The sequence below is a fragment of the Chlorocebus sabaeus genome, chromosome 8, assembly GCF_047675955.1.
Source record: "Chlorocebus sabaeus isolate Y175 chromosome 8, mChlSab1.0.hap1, whole genome shotgun sequence".
Classification (NCBI taxonomy): Eukaryota; Metazoa; Chordata; class Mammalia; order Primates; family Cercopithecidae; genus Chlorocebus; species Chlorocebus sabaeus.
This window is the reverse complement of record NC_132911.1, coordinates 17,316,519-17,330,847: the sequence shown is the minus strand read 5'-3', so window position 1 is coordinate 17,330,847 and position 14,329 is coordinate 17,316,519.

Here is a 14,329-nt window from a genome sequence, read left to right as displayed (position 1 = left end):
AGACCAGCCTGGCCAATATGGCGAAACCCCTTCTCTACTAAAAATACAAAAATTAGCTAGGCATGGTGGCACGTGCCTGTAGTCTCAGCTACGACAGGGTCTGAGGCAGGAGGATTGCTTGAACCTAGGAGACAGAGGTTGCAGTGGGCCGAGATCATGCCACTGCACTCCAGCCTGGGCAACAGAGCAAGAAGACTCTGCTTCAAACAAACAAACAACAACAACAACAACAACAACAAAACGTGGTTCTCAAATTTTGATCGCCAGACAACCAGCCACAGCAGCACCTGGGAACTTGTTGAAACGAGAATTCCTGGGACTTGCCCCAGCCAGTCTGAGTCAGAAAATCTGGGGGATGAGGCCAAGCAAGCTGTTTTTAACAGTCCCCAGGTGATTCTGATGCACACTAAAGAAGCTTGGGATGAATGTGCTGGAAAAAGAGGATTATTATCTTACGCATCTGAGCATGTAGGGTAAGTTGACTTATTTATTAATAAAGTGAATTCAAACTCTAGAAACCACATCAAAGATAATCATTTTATTTGAGGTCATTTGATTTGTTTATCTGTTTATTGGACTACAAAATTTACTGATACAATTCAAACTTTAAACATTCAAAATGATATACAAAGAAATTTCTCGGCCAGGCGGGGTGGCTCACGTCTGTAATCCCAGCACTTTGAGAGGCCCAGGCGGGTGGATCACTTGTGGTCAGGAGTTCAAGATCAGCCTGGCCAACACGGTGAAACCCTGTCTCTACAAAAATACAGAAATTAGCTGGGTGTGGTGGTGGGCGCCTATAATCCCAGCTATTCGGGAGGCTGAGGCATGAGAATTGCTTGAACCCAGGAGGAAGAGGTTGCAGTGAGCCAACATCACACCACTGCCCTCCAGCCTGGGCGACAGAGTGAGATTCAGTCTCAAAAAAGAAAAGAAAAAAAAAAAAACTTAAGAAATTTCTCCCTTTCACTCCTATGTCCTAGTGGCAAACCAAGATTACAGGTTTGTTTTGTATATTTCCAGGGTTATTTTATTTACATACTTACAAGTAGATGTATTCTTTTTTTTTTCTTTTCTACACAAATTACAGCACAGTTATGCACTGTTCAAATGCAGTCATCTGTAATAGCACGCAAAGGTATATGGTTTCAACACTGGTGGGCTTTTCCACATTTTGCAAAAGGGATGTGCTTTCTGGAAACTTCTTAAAATAAAGATTTGTTTTGCACTGACATTCTTCCATTAAACTAATGCTAATACTGTATACTAACAATGTATTTTCTTTTTAGTTGACTTTCAAAAATCTCATTTAAATGATTGAATATATAGAATTATCACCATCACTAGGTAGTATTTCCTCTATATTATGTTAAAAAAAAAACCTCATTCTTCTACCAATGCCACACTTTCATCTTAGAGAGCTGGTTGAGCTTTTGCATTAAAATTTAAGCCATCATCCAATAATGCTGGAATTTATACCAAGTTACCCTGAGGGCCATTGGCTTCTTGCCTCCAAGCATCAAGAGTTATATTGAAACTCCTTTCAAATTCGCTTCTGTTTGCCCACATCTGGCATAGTGCCAATTCATTTTTCACTTAAAACAACAACCACGTTCTCTTCTTTACTCTTTTAGCAATATTACCATCCTGACACTTGATCTCTGCAAGCAATTACCTGATTTCTTCAAGTCACCCTTTCATATTCTTTAAAGGAGTCGAAGCATTTAAAATAGCCCTTTCGTCTGTGCCAAAATGTTCCCAGCTGTCTCAAAATATGAACCAAATTATGTACCAAGGGATTTATCTTTTGAAAATGACATCCACAGTAGTGATTCTAAATTTCCTAACATAGAAGGCAAGGCCCGTAATATCCTGCTTTTTCAGAGCCATCCCCCTTGATTGAGCTTTCCACCCCATAAAGATTGTTATTTTTAAAAACAACCTTCACATATTACTATTCCCAATCATAAAAAAAAAAAAAAAGACTGTCATTTTTAGTTTCCTGTATCTTTGTGGTGTATTTCTTTTTCTGTGTCTTCATGAAGGCCGTTCTGCTATGCTAGTTTATCAACTTGTTTCCTACCCCATCTCAAGGTTTTCCCATGTGATGGAAACCCCTCCGAGAATAAGATGCTTTCTCATTTGTATGTAGGTACATTTCATCTTATTGAGCTCTACAGCCGCCCTGTGATATAAAAGCATGAGCATGGTTGCCCATGTTACAGGTGAGGAAACGGAGGCCTAGAGGGCTCAATCATCCTGGATTCTTCTGCATTAACAAGCTGCTCTACTCACTTGGCAGTCTGTACTGCCTCATAATATTACCTTTGTACATATGCATGACTTGTCATCATAACTGCATCTCCAAGGCAGTTCATCTCATTGTTCCTTGTATTCTCCCCTGTGACTTGAAAGGAATTCAGTAAATATTAGCTGTTCGACTCATTAGAATCCAAGAATCATAAAACTTTTGGCTCAAAGAGAGCCTTTGTGATTATTTAATGCATACTTGAGTTTGTCAAACTGGTTTGAAGTTTGTGTCGCCCTGGAGGTAATAGGTACAATGCCATTCATTTTGTTAGAAGACTTGAGATAAAATTATTTTAAATTTTTTTTTTTTTGAGATGGAGTCTGGCTCTGTCGCCCAGGCTGGAGTGCAGTGGCCGAATCTCAGCTCACTGCAAGCTCCGCCTCCCGGGTTCACGCCATTCTCCTGCCTCAGCCTCCCGAGTGGCTGGGACTACAGGCGCCCACCACCTCGCCCGGCTAGTTTTTTTGTATTTTTTAGTAGAGACGGGGTTTCACCATGTTAGCCAGGATGGTCTCGATCTCCTGACCTCGTGATCCGCCCGCCTCTGTTTTGTCTAAAAAACTCATTTTATGATTCATTTTACAACTTTAATGTTAATATTCCATACCATTGTATGTCAGTATTTATTTAAAATTAAAATAATTCTGGCCGGGCGCAGTGGTTCATGACTGTAATCCCAACACTTTGGGAGGCCAAGGCGGGCGGATCGCTTGAGATCAGGAGTTCAAGACCAGTCTGGCCACACATGGTGAAACCTCATCTCTACTATGAATGCAAAAAGTAGCTGGGCATGGTGACACACGTCTGTAGTCCCAGCTACTCGGGAGGCAGAGGCACAAGGATCGCTTGAACCTGGGAGACCGAGATGCGGTGAGCCGAGATCACGCCACTGCACTCCAGCCTGGATGACAGAGGGAGACTCTGTCTCATAAAAAGGAAAGCTGGGCAGTGACAGGACCAGATTTGCATTCTGATGCAAAGGACTGGTGAGGACTAGAAATTTGGGGAGAACAATTGATAGGTTTCTTTTGAATTGAGATCGTGTCGGGGAGATGGAAAGTGGAAAACTTACGAAGTTCTTTGGGAAGAAATGGTCAGGGCTTAGTGACAGATTGGATATGGATGCCAAAGACAGAGAGGTCAAGGACAACTCCTAAAACCTCTGGCTTGAGTAACCGCATGGATGATGGTGACAGACATTGAGAGAGGGAAGTTGGAAGAGCACTAGAGTTTGCAGGGTAATTTTGAAAGTCAGATAGCTTAAAAATGAGACAGAAAGGAAAAAAAGAAAAACAAAAACAAAGACAATAGTGATTTTGCCCCAGCAAGTTGTGAAGCTTCCATTGTTTTTTTTTTGTTTGTTTTTTTTTTTGAAATTCTTGCTTGAATGATTTTTTTTTTTTTTTTGAGATGGAGTCTCACTTTGTCACCCAGGCTGGAGTGCAGTGGTGTGATTTCCGCTCACTGCAAGTTCTGCGTCCCAGGTTCACTCCATTCTCCTGCCTCAGCCTCCCGAGTAGCTGGGACTACAGGCGCCCGCCACCATGCCTGGCTAATTTTTTGTATTTTCGGTAGAGACAGGGTTTCACCGTGTTAGCCAGGATGATCTCGATCTCCTGACCTTGTGATCCACCCGCCTCAGCCTCCCAAAGTGCTGGGATTACTGGCATGAGCCACCGCGCCCGGCTTGAATGGTTTTTTAAATCCATTTATCTCCTCAATAGCAATCTAAAAGGCACAAAGAAAGCACTTTGAATTTAATTTGTTATTTTTTTTCAGTGACATTCAAAGAATGACATATATATGGTATCATTTAGTTTAGTAAAATAGGTAGGAAGTGAGATCATTCTAAATTTTATATACTATATTATGAAATTGAAGTATCATGTATGTTCATAAAATGAGTAGGTAAGAGATATTCAGGGTATCTGTCATTGTATAATAAATCACTCCAAAACTTAGTGGCTTAGAATGAGTATATTAATATATTACTATTTCTCATGATTTTGGGGTTCAACTGAAAGAGTGGGAGTTATTCTCTAAAGCTTCCATAGTCACATATCTGGCTGGTGACGTTGATGCTATTGAACTTTTGCCTGGAACACCCACATAATGGAACACAGTTGCCTCTCCATGTGGCCTAAGTTTCCTCATAGTGTGGGAGTTGGGTTCCAAGAGTGATCGTTCTAAGAGAGCCAGGCAGAAGCTGTGTTAACTTGTAGGACCTAACCTTAGAAGTCGCATGGCTGAACTGCTGTTATCACAGGCCTGCCTGGATTTGAAGAAAGGGAATATGGTCCCCATCTCTCAAAGTGAAGAGTGACAATGTGCATGATAAGATGAGCAGGTAGAATGGGAGGCGTTGTTATAACCATCTTGGCAAAAACAATCTGCCATAACAGAGAAGAGCAAATGGAAATAGACTCTTCTTTTCGGACAGTATCTACAATAGCACTTGGGTCTGAGTAAGCATTTGTTCAATGAATGACTAGGCAACTAGAATAGGATAGACAAGCTTCCAAATATGATTATTGTTTATTACTTTTCATAGTTATTCTTTATCTAGAATCTTAAGTATAAAGAGAACTAAACTAATGGGAAAAACTTCAAATTGAATAGTCTCAGGAAGTTTAGATTTATTATTATTATATTATATATTTATTTATAAATGATATATAAACAGTATATTCAGTGGCTCACACCTGTAATCCCAGCACTTTGGGAGGCTGATGCGGGAGGATCGCTTGAGTCCAGGAGTTCAAGACCAACCTGGGCAATATAGCAAGACCGCATCTGTAGGAAAAATTTTAAAAATTAGCTGGTCATGGTGGCACGCACCTGTCGTTCCAGTTTCTCAGGAGACTGAGGTAGGAGAATTGTTCAAGCCCAAAAGGTAGAGGCTGCAGTGAGTAGTGACTGTACCACTGCACTCTAGCCTGGGGGAGAGAGCAAGACTCTGTCTCAAAAAAAAAAAAGTATATATAATTACTTATTAATTATAACTTTAGCCTTCATATTTTTAAATACTCAAATTCATATGAAATAAAATATTATAAATTCACCTTAAGAGTAAAATAATAAAAATATAAATTATTATAATGACATATATTTTATTTTAGTGTTCTGGTGGAGAGAGACTAAATAGAATAATCAATGTGTTGGGTTTAATAATGGCCTCTTAAAATGTCCATGTTCTAATGCCCAGAACCCATGAGTGTGCCCTTATATGGCAAAGGAACTTCACAGATATGATGAAGTTAAACATTTGGGGATGAGCAGATTATACTAAATTAGCCCCATGGGTCCTAAATACAATCACAGGTGTTCTTCGAAGAAAGAAACACAGGGACAAACTGGACTCTGTTAGAGCAGAAGGCAACGCCAAAGTCATATTGGAGAGAGGAAATGAAATGGGAAAGGCAAAGAAAGGATTCTCTCCAGGAGCCTCTCGATGGAACCAGCCCTGCTAATAGCTTGATTCTAGCCCTTTAAGACTTACGTTAGCCTCTGACCTCCAGAACGGTAACAGAATAAATACGTGTTGTTTTCAGGCACTAAATCTGTGGTATTTTCTTACAACAGCCCTAGAAAACCAATACAACCAACAAAATGATAAAATGGGGAAAAAAGTTTGCATTTCAAATAATTCAAAGCCACATGTTCTTCAGCTGGCATAAATAGGAAATAGATACAGTGAATTTAAAATGCTGAATAAAGATTACAGGTATTAAAATGAGCATATATGATTGCAAAACCCTAAGCAATCTATGCTAACATTTTTCCTTTTGAGGCTGGTAGTGTAGTAAACCACCTCCCTCCCTCCTTCCTGCCTCCTTTCCTTCGGTCCTTCCCTCCCTCCCTCCTCCCTTCCTCCCGTCGTCCCTCCTGATATAGTTTGGATGTTACTCCCTTCCGATGCTCATGTTGAAATGTAATCTCCAGCATTGGAGGTGAAACCTAGTGAGAGGCAACTAGTTAGAGGGGTGGATCCCCCACGAATGGCTCAGCGCCATCCCCTTGGTGATGTTCTTGCTCTGAGTTCACTCAAGATTTGGTTGTTTAAAAGTGTGTGGAACTGGAGATCGTTATGTTAAGTGAAATAAGTCAGGCACAGAAAGACAAACATCACATGTTCTCACTTATGTGTGGGATCTAAAAATCAAAACAATTGAACTTATAGAGATAGAGAGTAGAAGGATGGCTACCAGAGGCTGGGAAGGGTGGGGCTGGAGGGGCGGTGGAAGGGAGCTGGGGATGGTTAATGGGTACAAAAAAAATGGAAAAAGTAAATAAGACCTACCATTTGATAGCAGAACAGGGTGACTATAGTCAATAATAATAGTATATTTGAAAATAACTAAAAGAGAGTATTCAGATTTTGTGTAACAAAGAATAAATGCTTGAGGGGATGGATACCCCTTCTCCATGATGTAGATTATTACATATTGCTTGCTTGCATCAAAACATCTCATGTACCCCATAAATATATACACCGACTATGAACCCACAAACATCAAACATTTAAACATTTAAAAATAAATTTTAAAAAATTAAAATGAAAGTATGTGGCAGCTCCCCCATCTCTCTCTTTCTTCCCCTCTCGCCACGTGAGACGCCTGTTCCCCCTTTGCCTTCTGTTATGACTGGAAGCTTCCTGAGGCCCTCACCATGAGCAGATTCAAGCACCACCTTTCTTTTTTTTGTCTTTTTTTGAGACAGAGTCTTGCTCTTTTGCCCAGGCTGGAGTGCAGTGGCACCATCTTGGGTCACTGCAACCTCCTCCTCCTGGGTTCAAGCAATTATCCTGCCTCAGCCTCCCAAGTAGCTAGGACCACAGGCATGTGCCACCAGGCCTGGTTAATTTTTGTATTTTTAGTAGAGATGGGATTTCACTATGTTGGTCAGGCTAGTCTCGAACTCCTGACCTAAGGTGATGCGCCCACCTCAGCCTCCCAAAGTGCTGGGATTACAGGTGTGAGCCACCACACCTGGTTCAGCACCACACTTCTTGTACCGTCTGCAGAACCATGAGCCAATTAAACCTCTTTTCTTTATAAATTATCCAGTTTCAGGTTTTCCTTTATAGCAATGCAAAAATGGTCTAACACACTTCCCTCCCTCCATTTTTTCCTTTTATTTATATCAATATGCACTCATACATTCTAACTTTGCTTAACAGATTATAACCCAGTATTACTATTATTTATATTAATGTGCAATTTTGCCAATTTGGGTTAGTGGGAACCACTTCAAGCCAACCACTGTCCTTTTCATATGTGGCTATCATATGTTGAGCATATCCTTACAGATACAATAAGATGTTCCTGATTCATCTTCCACTTTTCCTGCTCTAGTTTTGGGATCAGCATTTCTTCAATGAACCCAGGTTCCATGTATTAAAGATATTTAAGACAATGATCTGGGTAGCAGCTGTGTTCTTTGCTGAAGGCCCTTCTAGGTCCAATGAGTGGACAGATACAGGAATCATATACACTTACATAGACATACACATACATATATATACCTATCTATGTATTTCCATAACTATTGCTACCTCTGTCTACAAATCTTTATCTACATACTAAAAACCATTACTTCATATTTGTACCTCTGATTCCAATCTAACACCACAGCTTGGTTTCCCTTTTCAATGTTTCTAACTTTCTCCACGAACAATGGAAAACCTGGCTTTCATTATCCTCAATACATTCATGTATTTTTTCCAACCTAGAATACACAAAAACTCGTTTTGGAATTGCTAATCCACTGAGAAAAGCAAATCTACTAGAGCTAATACTTGTTTTTGGTTATTTATCTTTGAAGTAAAATTTAAAAACCATGAAATTCACAAATCTTAAATGTGCAAGTTGATGAATTTTGACACATGCATATTCTGTATAACCCTCTATCAAAATTTACAGCTTTTTTCTCACCCTAAAAGTTCCCTAATGCCTCTTCCTAATTAACACCCCTGGCAGAGGCAAACTCTGTTCTCTTTTTTCCATTCCAGATTATTTTTCCACCATCGATTTTCAGCACATATTTTTTAACCTCTTTGAGAAATTTATATAAGTGGAATCATGGAACATATTCTTTGTGTCCAGCTTCCTTTACTCAGCACACCTGAGAGATTCATCCATATTTTGGATACATCAAGAGTTCTTTCCTGTGGGTAGTTTTTCGTTGTTTGAGTGTACAGTACCATAACTTGTTTATCCATTCACCTATTAATGGGCAATTTGGTTGTTTTCAGTTTTCGGTGACCATGAATGTCCTCATTCATGACTTTTTTAACCTATGTTTTAATCCCTCTTTGGTAAACATGTAGGAGTAGAATTTCTGGGTCTTAGAGCAGGTATATGTTCAACTTTATAAGAAATTACCAATCTTTTTTGTTTTGATTCCCATGAGCAATGTATGATAGTTCCACTTGCTTCACATCTTGGCCAATATTTGGTGTCATCAGTAGTTTTAATTTTAGCCGTTTTAGTTGGGTATAAGCTAGTATCTCATTGAAGTTTTAATTTGCATTTTTCCAATGACTAATAAAGAACTTGCTCATGTGCTTATTGGACATGCATAATATTTCCTTTGTTGTGTGTCTATTACAGTTTTTATTTACTTTATTTCTTGCATTGGTGTCATTCATGACTAATGAATTGCTGCAGTTATTTATATATTCTGGATCCAAGTCTTTTGTCAGATATATACTTTACAAACATTTTCTCCTAGTCTGTGGCTTTCTGTTCATTTTTAAAGCGTCGTTTAATGAGAAGGTTTAAATTTTGATAAAGTTTAATTTATCTTTTAAAAACATTCTGGGGTTGTTTTTCTGTTTTAAGAAATCTTCACTTACCTGAGGTTTTCACCATAGATTTAAGTTTTTTTTTTTTTTAAGACTATGTATAGTTTTAGCTTTTATATTTAGGTACATGGATGAATGAGGTGGAAGTTACGGTTCTTTTGTTTCCATATAGATATCTAGTTTTGCCATATAATGTATTGAACACTTTCCTTTCCTCACTGAATTGACTTGCCACCTTTGTTCAAAATGAAATAACCAGATAGACGTTGGTCTGTTTCTGCCTCATACTTTGCTTCATTGATCTATATGTCTATCCTGTTGCCAATATTACACATCTTATCATAATATATGTTAAGTTTTGAAGTTCAATAATATAAATCCTCCAACTTTGTCCTTTTATTTCAAAGTTGTTTGGGCTATTCAAGGCCCTTTACATTTACAATAACTCTTAGACTCAGATTGTCACCTTTACTAAAATCCCTGCTAGGATTATAGTTAAGACCATTGTGGGGAAAACTGACATGTTAATAATATTGAGTCTAGCAACATTTGAACATGGTATATCTCTATCTGTGTTATTTAATTGCACTTATTAGTATTTGTAGCTTTGAACATTGACGTTTTACAGATCTTTTGCTGAATTTGTTCCTATTTTATATCTTAAAGCTATTGTTAAATAACCTTTTAATTTTATTAAAAATGTGTTTACTGTTAGTATGTAGAAATGCAATTGATATATTTTATATTGAAATTGTATCTTGAAATTTTGCTAAATGCATATGTTAGTTCCAGTAACTTTTTGTAGATTCCTTAAGATGTTCTATATAAAGAATTATATTATCTGCAAATAGGAATCAGTTCCTTCTTCTATCCAATTGTTCTGTTTTTTATTTCCATTTTTTGGCTTATCAAACTGGTTCAGACTACCAATAGAATAGAAGTTAAAGGAGAAGAGGCATCCTTGCCTGGTTTCCAATCATGTAAGAGGAGTTGCCCCTTTAACCATCAAGTGTGATATTGACTGATGCTCTATATCAAGTTGAGGAAGTTTCTTTCTTTCTTTCTTTCTTTCTTTCTTTCTTTTTTTTTTTTTTTGAGACAGAGTTTCCCTCTTGTTGCCCAGGCTGGAGTGCAATGGCGCGATCTCTGCTCACTGCAACCACCGCCTCCTGGATTCAAGCAACTCCCCTGCCTCAGTCTCCCATGTAGCTGGGATTACAGGCATGTGCCACCATGCCTGGCTAATTTTTTATTTTTAGTAGAGACAGGGTTTCTCCATGTTGGTCAGGCTGGTCTCGAACTCCCGACCTCAGGTGATCCGACTACCTTGGCCTTCCAGAGTGCTGGGATTATAGGCATGAGGCCTGGAAGTTTCTTTTTATTCCCGGTTTGTTGAGAGTTTTTATCACAAGTGCGTCTATTGAAATGATCATGTGGTTTTTTTCTTTATTCTGTTAATACAGTGAATTACACTAATTTTCAAATATTGACCACCTTTGCATTACTGGAAGAAGCCCCACTTGGTCATGATAAGTTACCTTTTTAACATATTATTGGATAAGTTGGTTAATACTTTGTTAATGATTATTGTGCTTGTACTAGGAACATCGGTCTCTAATTTCTTTTGTTCATGTCATTGTTAGAGTTACGCTGACAAAGTCAGATAACAGTATTTTGATGGCCTTGTAAAATGAATTGAGAAGCATTTATTTTTCCTGTTTTCTGAAAGAGCTTATGTGAAAGATATACAGTTATTCAAATTTTCTATTTCATCTTGTATCAAGTGTGATAAGTGGTCTTCTGAGTAACTTCATTTCATCTAAGTTGTCACATTTATTGACATAAAGTCGATTATAATAGTCTCCTATTACCTCTTATTGCTCACATAGGTCATGTGTGTTCTTTCTCTTATGGTCTCTCGTTCCACTCCTCCATTTTATCAGTCTCACCAGGATATACCCGTTTTATTAATTTTTGTAAAGAATCAACTTTGACTTTGTTAAGTTTCTCTATTGTGTCTGCTTTCCATATTGTTGGTTTTTACTCTTATTTATTTTATTCTCTTTTACTTACTGTAGATTTCACTTCTCCTCTTTTTTCTAGCTAAGTAGAAAGATCATTGATTTGAAAGTTTTATTTAATATAGCCATTTAAAGCTCTAAATTTTCTTCTAAACCATGCTTTAGCTGAGTCTCACAAACTTCTATTTGGAAATTTAGATTTTTGGAAGGAATGTACTTTTGTGATCATTCAATTCCATTTTTTTCCTAATTTTTCTTATGATTTCTTCTTCAACACATTTAAAAGCACACCGTTTAATTTCTAACTATTTGGAAGTTCTTTTAGATATTTACTTATAGTCTAATTATAATCCGAGAATGTATTCTGTAAGACTTCAACCTTTTGAAATTTACTAAGACTTATTTCGGGTCCTAACTTATGTTCTGTCTTGATGAATGTTCTATATGCAAATATAATATCCTGAAGTTGTTAGGTATAGTGCTCTATAAACGTCAGTCAGGCCAAGTTGTTCGATAATGTTTTTCAGACATTCTCAATTCTTACTGATTTTTTGTTACCTGACTGTTTACTGAGAGGGCTGTGTTAAAGTCTCACTCAAACCTGTGAACTTGTCTGTTTCTCCCCTTAGTTCTGTCAATTTGGGCTTATTATATTTTGATGGTTTATTATTACATACAAATACTTTCATGATAGTGACTCCTTGATTAATGACCCTTTTATATTATTATACAACGTGTTTATTTCTGGTGAAACTCTTTCTCTTAAAGTGTATTTTTTTAATTGTTAAAAAAGCCTTTCCAGCTTTTTTATGGTTTCTGTTTACAGGGTATATCCTTTCTATTCATTTACTTTCAAACTTTCAAACTATTTGTGTTTTATAATTAAAGCGCATCTCTTGTAGACAACATATCTTTGATTCTTGCTTTTTAAAATTCATTCTGACAATCTCTACATTTTAACTTACATAGAATATAATGATAAATACTTTTGAATTTAGGGCTGTCATTTTGTTATTTGTTTCTTATTTGTCCATTCTGATACTTGTTTCTCTGCTCCTCTTTTTGTGCCTTCTTTTGTGTAATACAATATTTTAGTATTTCATTTCAATTCTCTAATGATTTTTTTTTTCTCTAGAGTCTCATTCTGTCACCCCGCCCAGGCTGGAGTGTGGTGGTGTAATGATAGCTCACTGTAGCCTTGAAGTCCTGGGCTCAAGTGATCCTCCTGTCTCAGCCTTCCAAGCAACTAAGACTGCAGGTACATGCCACTGCACCCAACTATTTTTTTTTTTTTTTAATTTTTGTAGAGATGGAGTCTTGCTTTGTTGCCTAGGCTGATGTTGAACTCTTGACTTCAAGTGATCCTTCCACCTTGGCCTCCCAAAGTGCTGAGATAATAGGTATAAACCAGCATACCTGGTCCCTGAATTTTTAGTTCTACTTCTTTACATCAATTTTAGTGGTGATTCTAGAGACTGCAGTATGCATCCTTAATTGTAGTACAATCTGCTTAAAGTTAATATTACATCATTACATGTAAAATATGTCTTGCAACTGCATAATTTTATCTGCCCAATTTTTGTGCTATTTTATCATATATATTACATCTGCTTATTTCATAAACTCTACAATATAGTGTAATAATTTTTAACTCTTCATATGTCCTTTAAATAAGAGAAGAAAAAATGTACCCATTTATATATATCCACATATTTACCATTTCTCTTGGTTTTTATTCATTCTTGTAGATCCAAGTTACCATCTGCTATTATTTGCTTTGTCACCTGAAGAATCTTCTTTAGCATTTCTTGTAGTGCATGTTGGCTGGTGACTCATTCTCTCACTTTCATTATTTGAGAATGTGTTTACTTCTCTTTTTTTTTTTGAGACAGAGTCTGGCTCTGTCCCCCAGGCTGGAATGCAGTGGCGCGATCTCGGATCACTGCAAGCTCCACCTCCCGGGTTCACGCCATTCTCCTGCCTCAGCCTCCCGAGTAGCTGCGACTATAGGCGCCTGCCACTGCGCCCAGCTAATTTTTTTTTTTTTTTTTTTTTTTTTTTTTTTTTGTATTTTTAGTAGAGACGGGGTTTCACCGTGGTCTCCATCTCCTGACCTCGTGGTCCGCCCGCCTCAGCCTCCCAGGGTGCTGGGATTACAGGCGTGAGAGAGACACTGTGCCTGGGCCTTCTCTTTCATTTTTGAAGGGCATTTTCATTGGATGTGGAATTGGGTGGACAGGCTTTTCTTTCAGCACCTGAGAGATGTAATTCCATCGTCTCCTGGAACCTATTATTTCTCTTGACTTGTCAAAATTTGATTAATCAGTCCCCTTTTACTCATGTGTAGTTTATCTATGGATATTTTCAAGATTTTGTTGATCTTTTTAAAAAATTATTTTACTATGATGTATCTAGGCACAGTTTTCTGTACTTTTCTTTCTGCTTATGTTTGTTAAACTTCTTAGATCTATACAATTATATTTTCACCAAATTTTGGGAAATTTTTAGCCACAATGTTTCAAATATTTTTCTTTCTTTCTTTCTTTTTTTTTTTTTGAGACACAGTTTTGCTGTGTCACCCTGGCTGGAATGCAGTGGCATGATCTTGGTTCACTGCAACCTCTGTCTCCTGGGTTCAAGTGATTCTCCTGTCTCAGCCTCCCGAGTAGCTGGGATTACAAGTGTGTGCCACCATGCCTGGCTAATTTTTGTATTTTTAGTAGAGATGGGGTTTCACCATCTTGGCCAGGCTGGTCTTGAACTCCTGACCTCAGGTGATCCACCCACCTCAGCCTCCCAAAGTGCTGGAATTACAGGCATGAGCCACCACACCTGGCTCATTTTTCAAATATTTTTCTACCCCGTTTTCTACCTCCTGTCTTTCTGGGACTCTAAGTATATCTGTGTTCATATGTTTGATGTTTCTTCATAGTTCCTTTACTCACTTTTCTCAATTTCTTTTTCTTCTCTGTTTTTCAGATTCAATAATTTCTGTTGATCTTTTATTTTTAAATTCACTAATCTGTTCCTTTACTGTTTCCAATCTGCTGTTAAGCTCATTTTAAAGACTTAGTTATTTTTTCATTCTAGAATTTACTTTGGTTATTTCTGTTTCTATTTTTCCACTGATACTATCTTTTAATAGCTTAAATATATTTAAAACAGTTTTAAAAAGATCTTTTCTGTTAATTC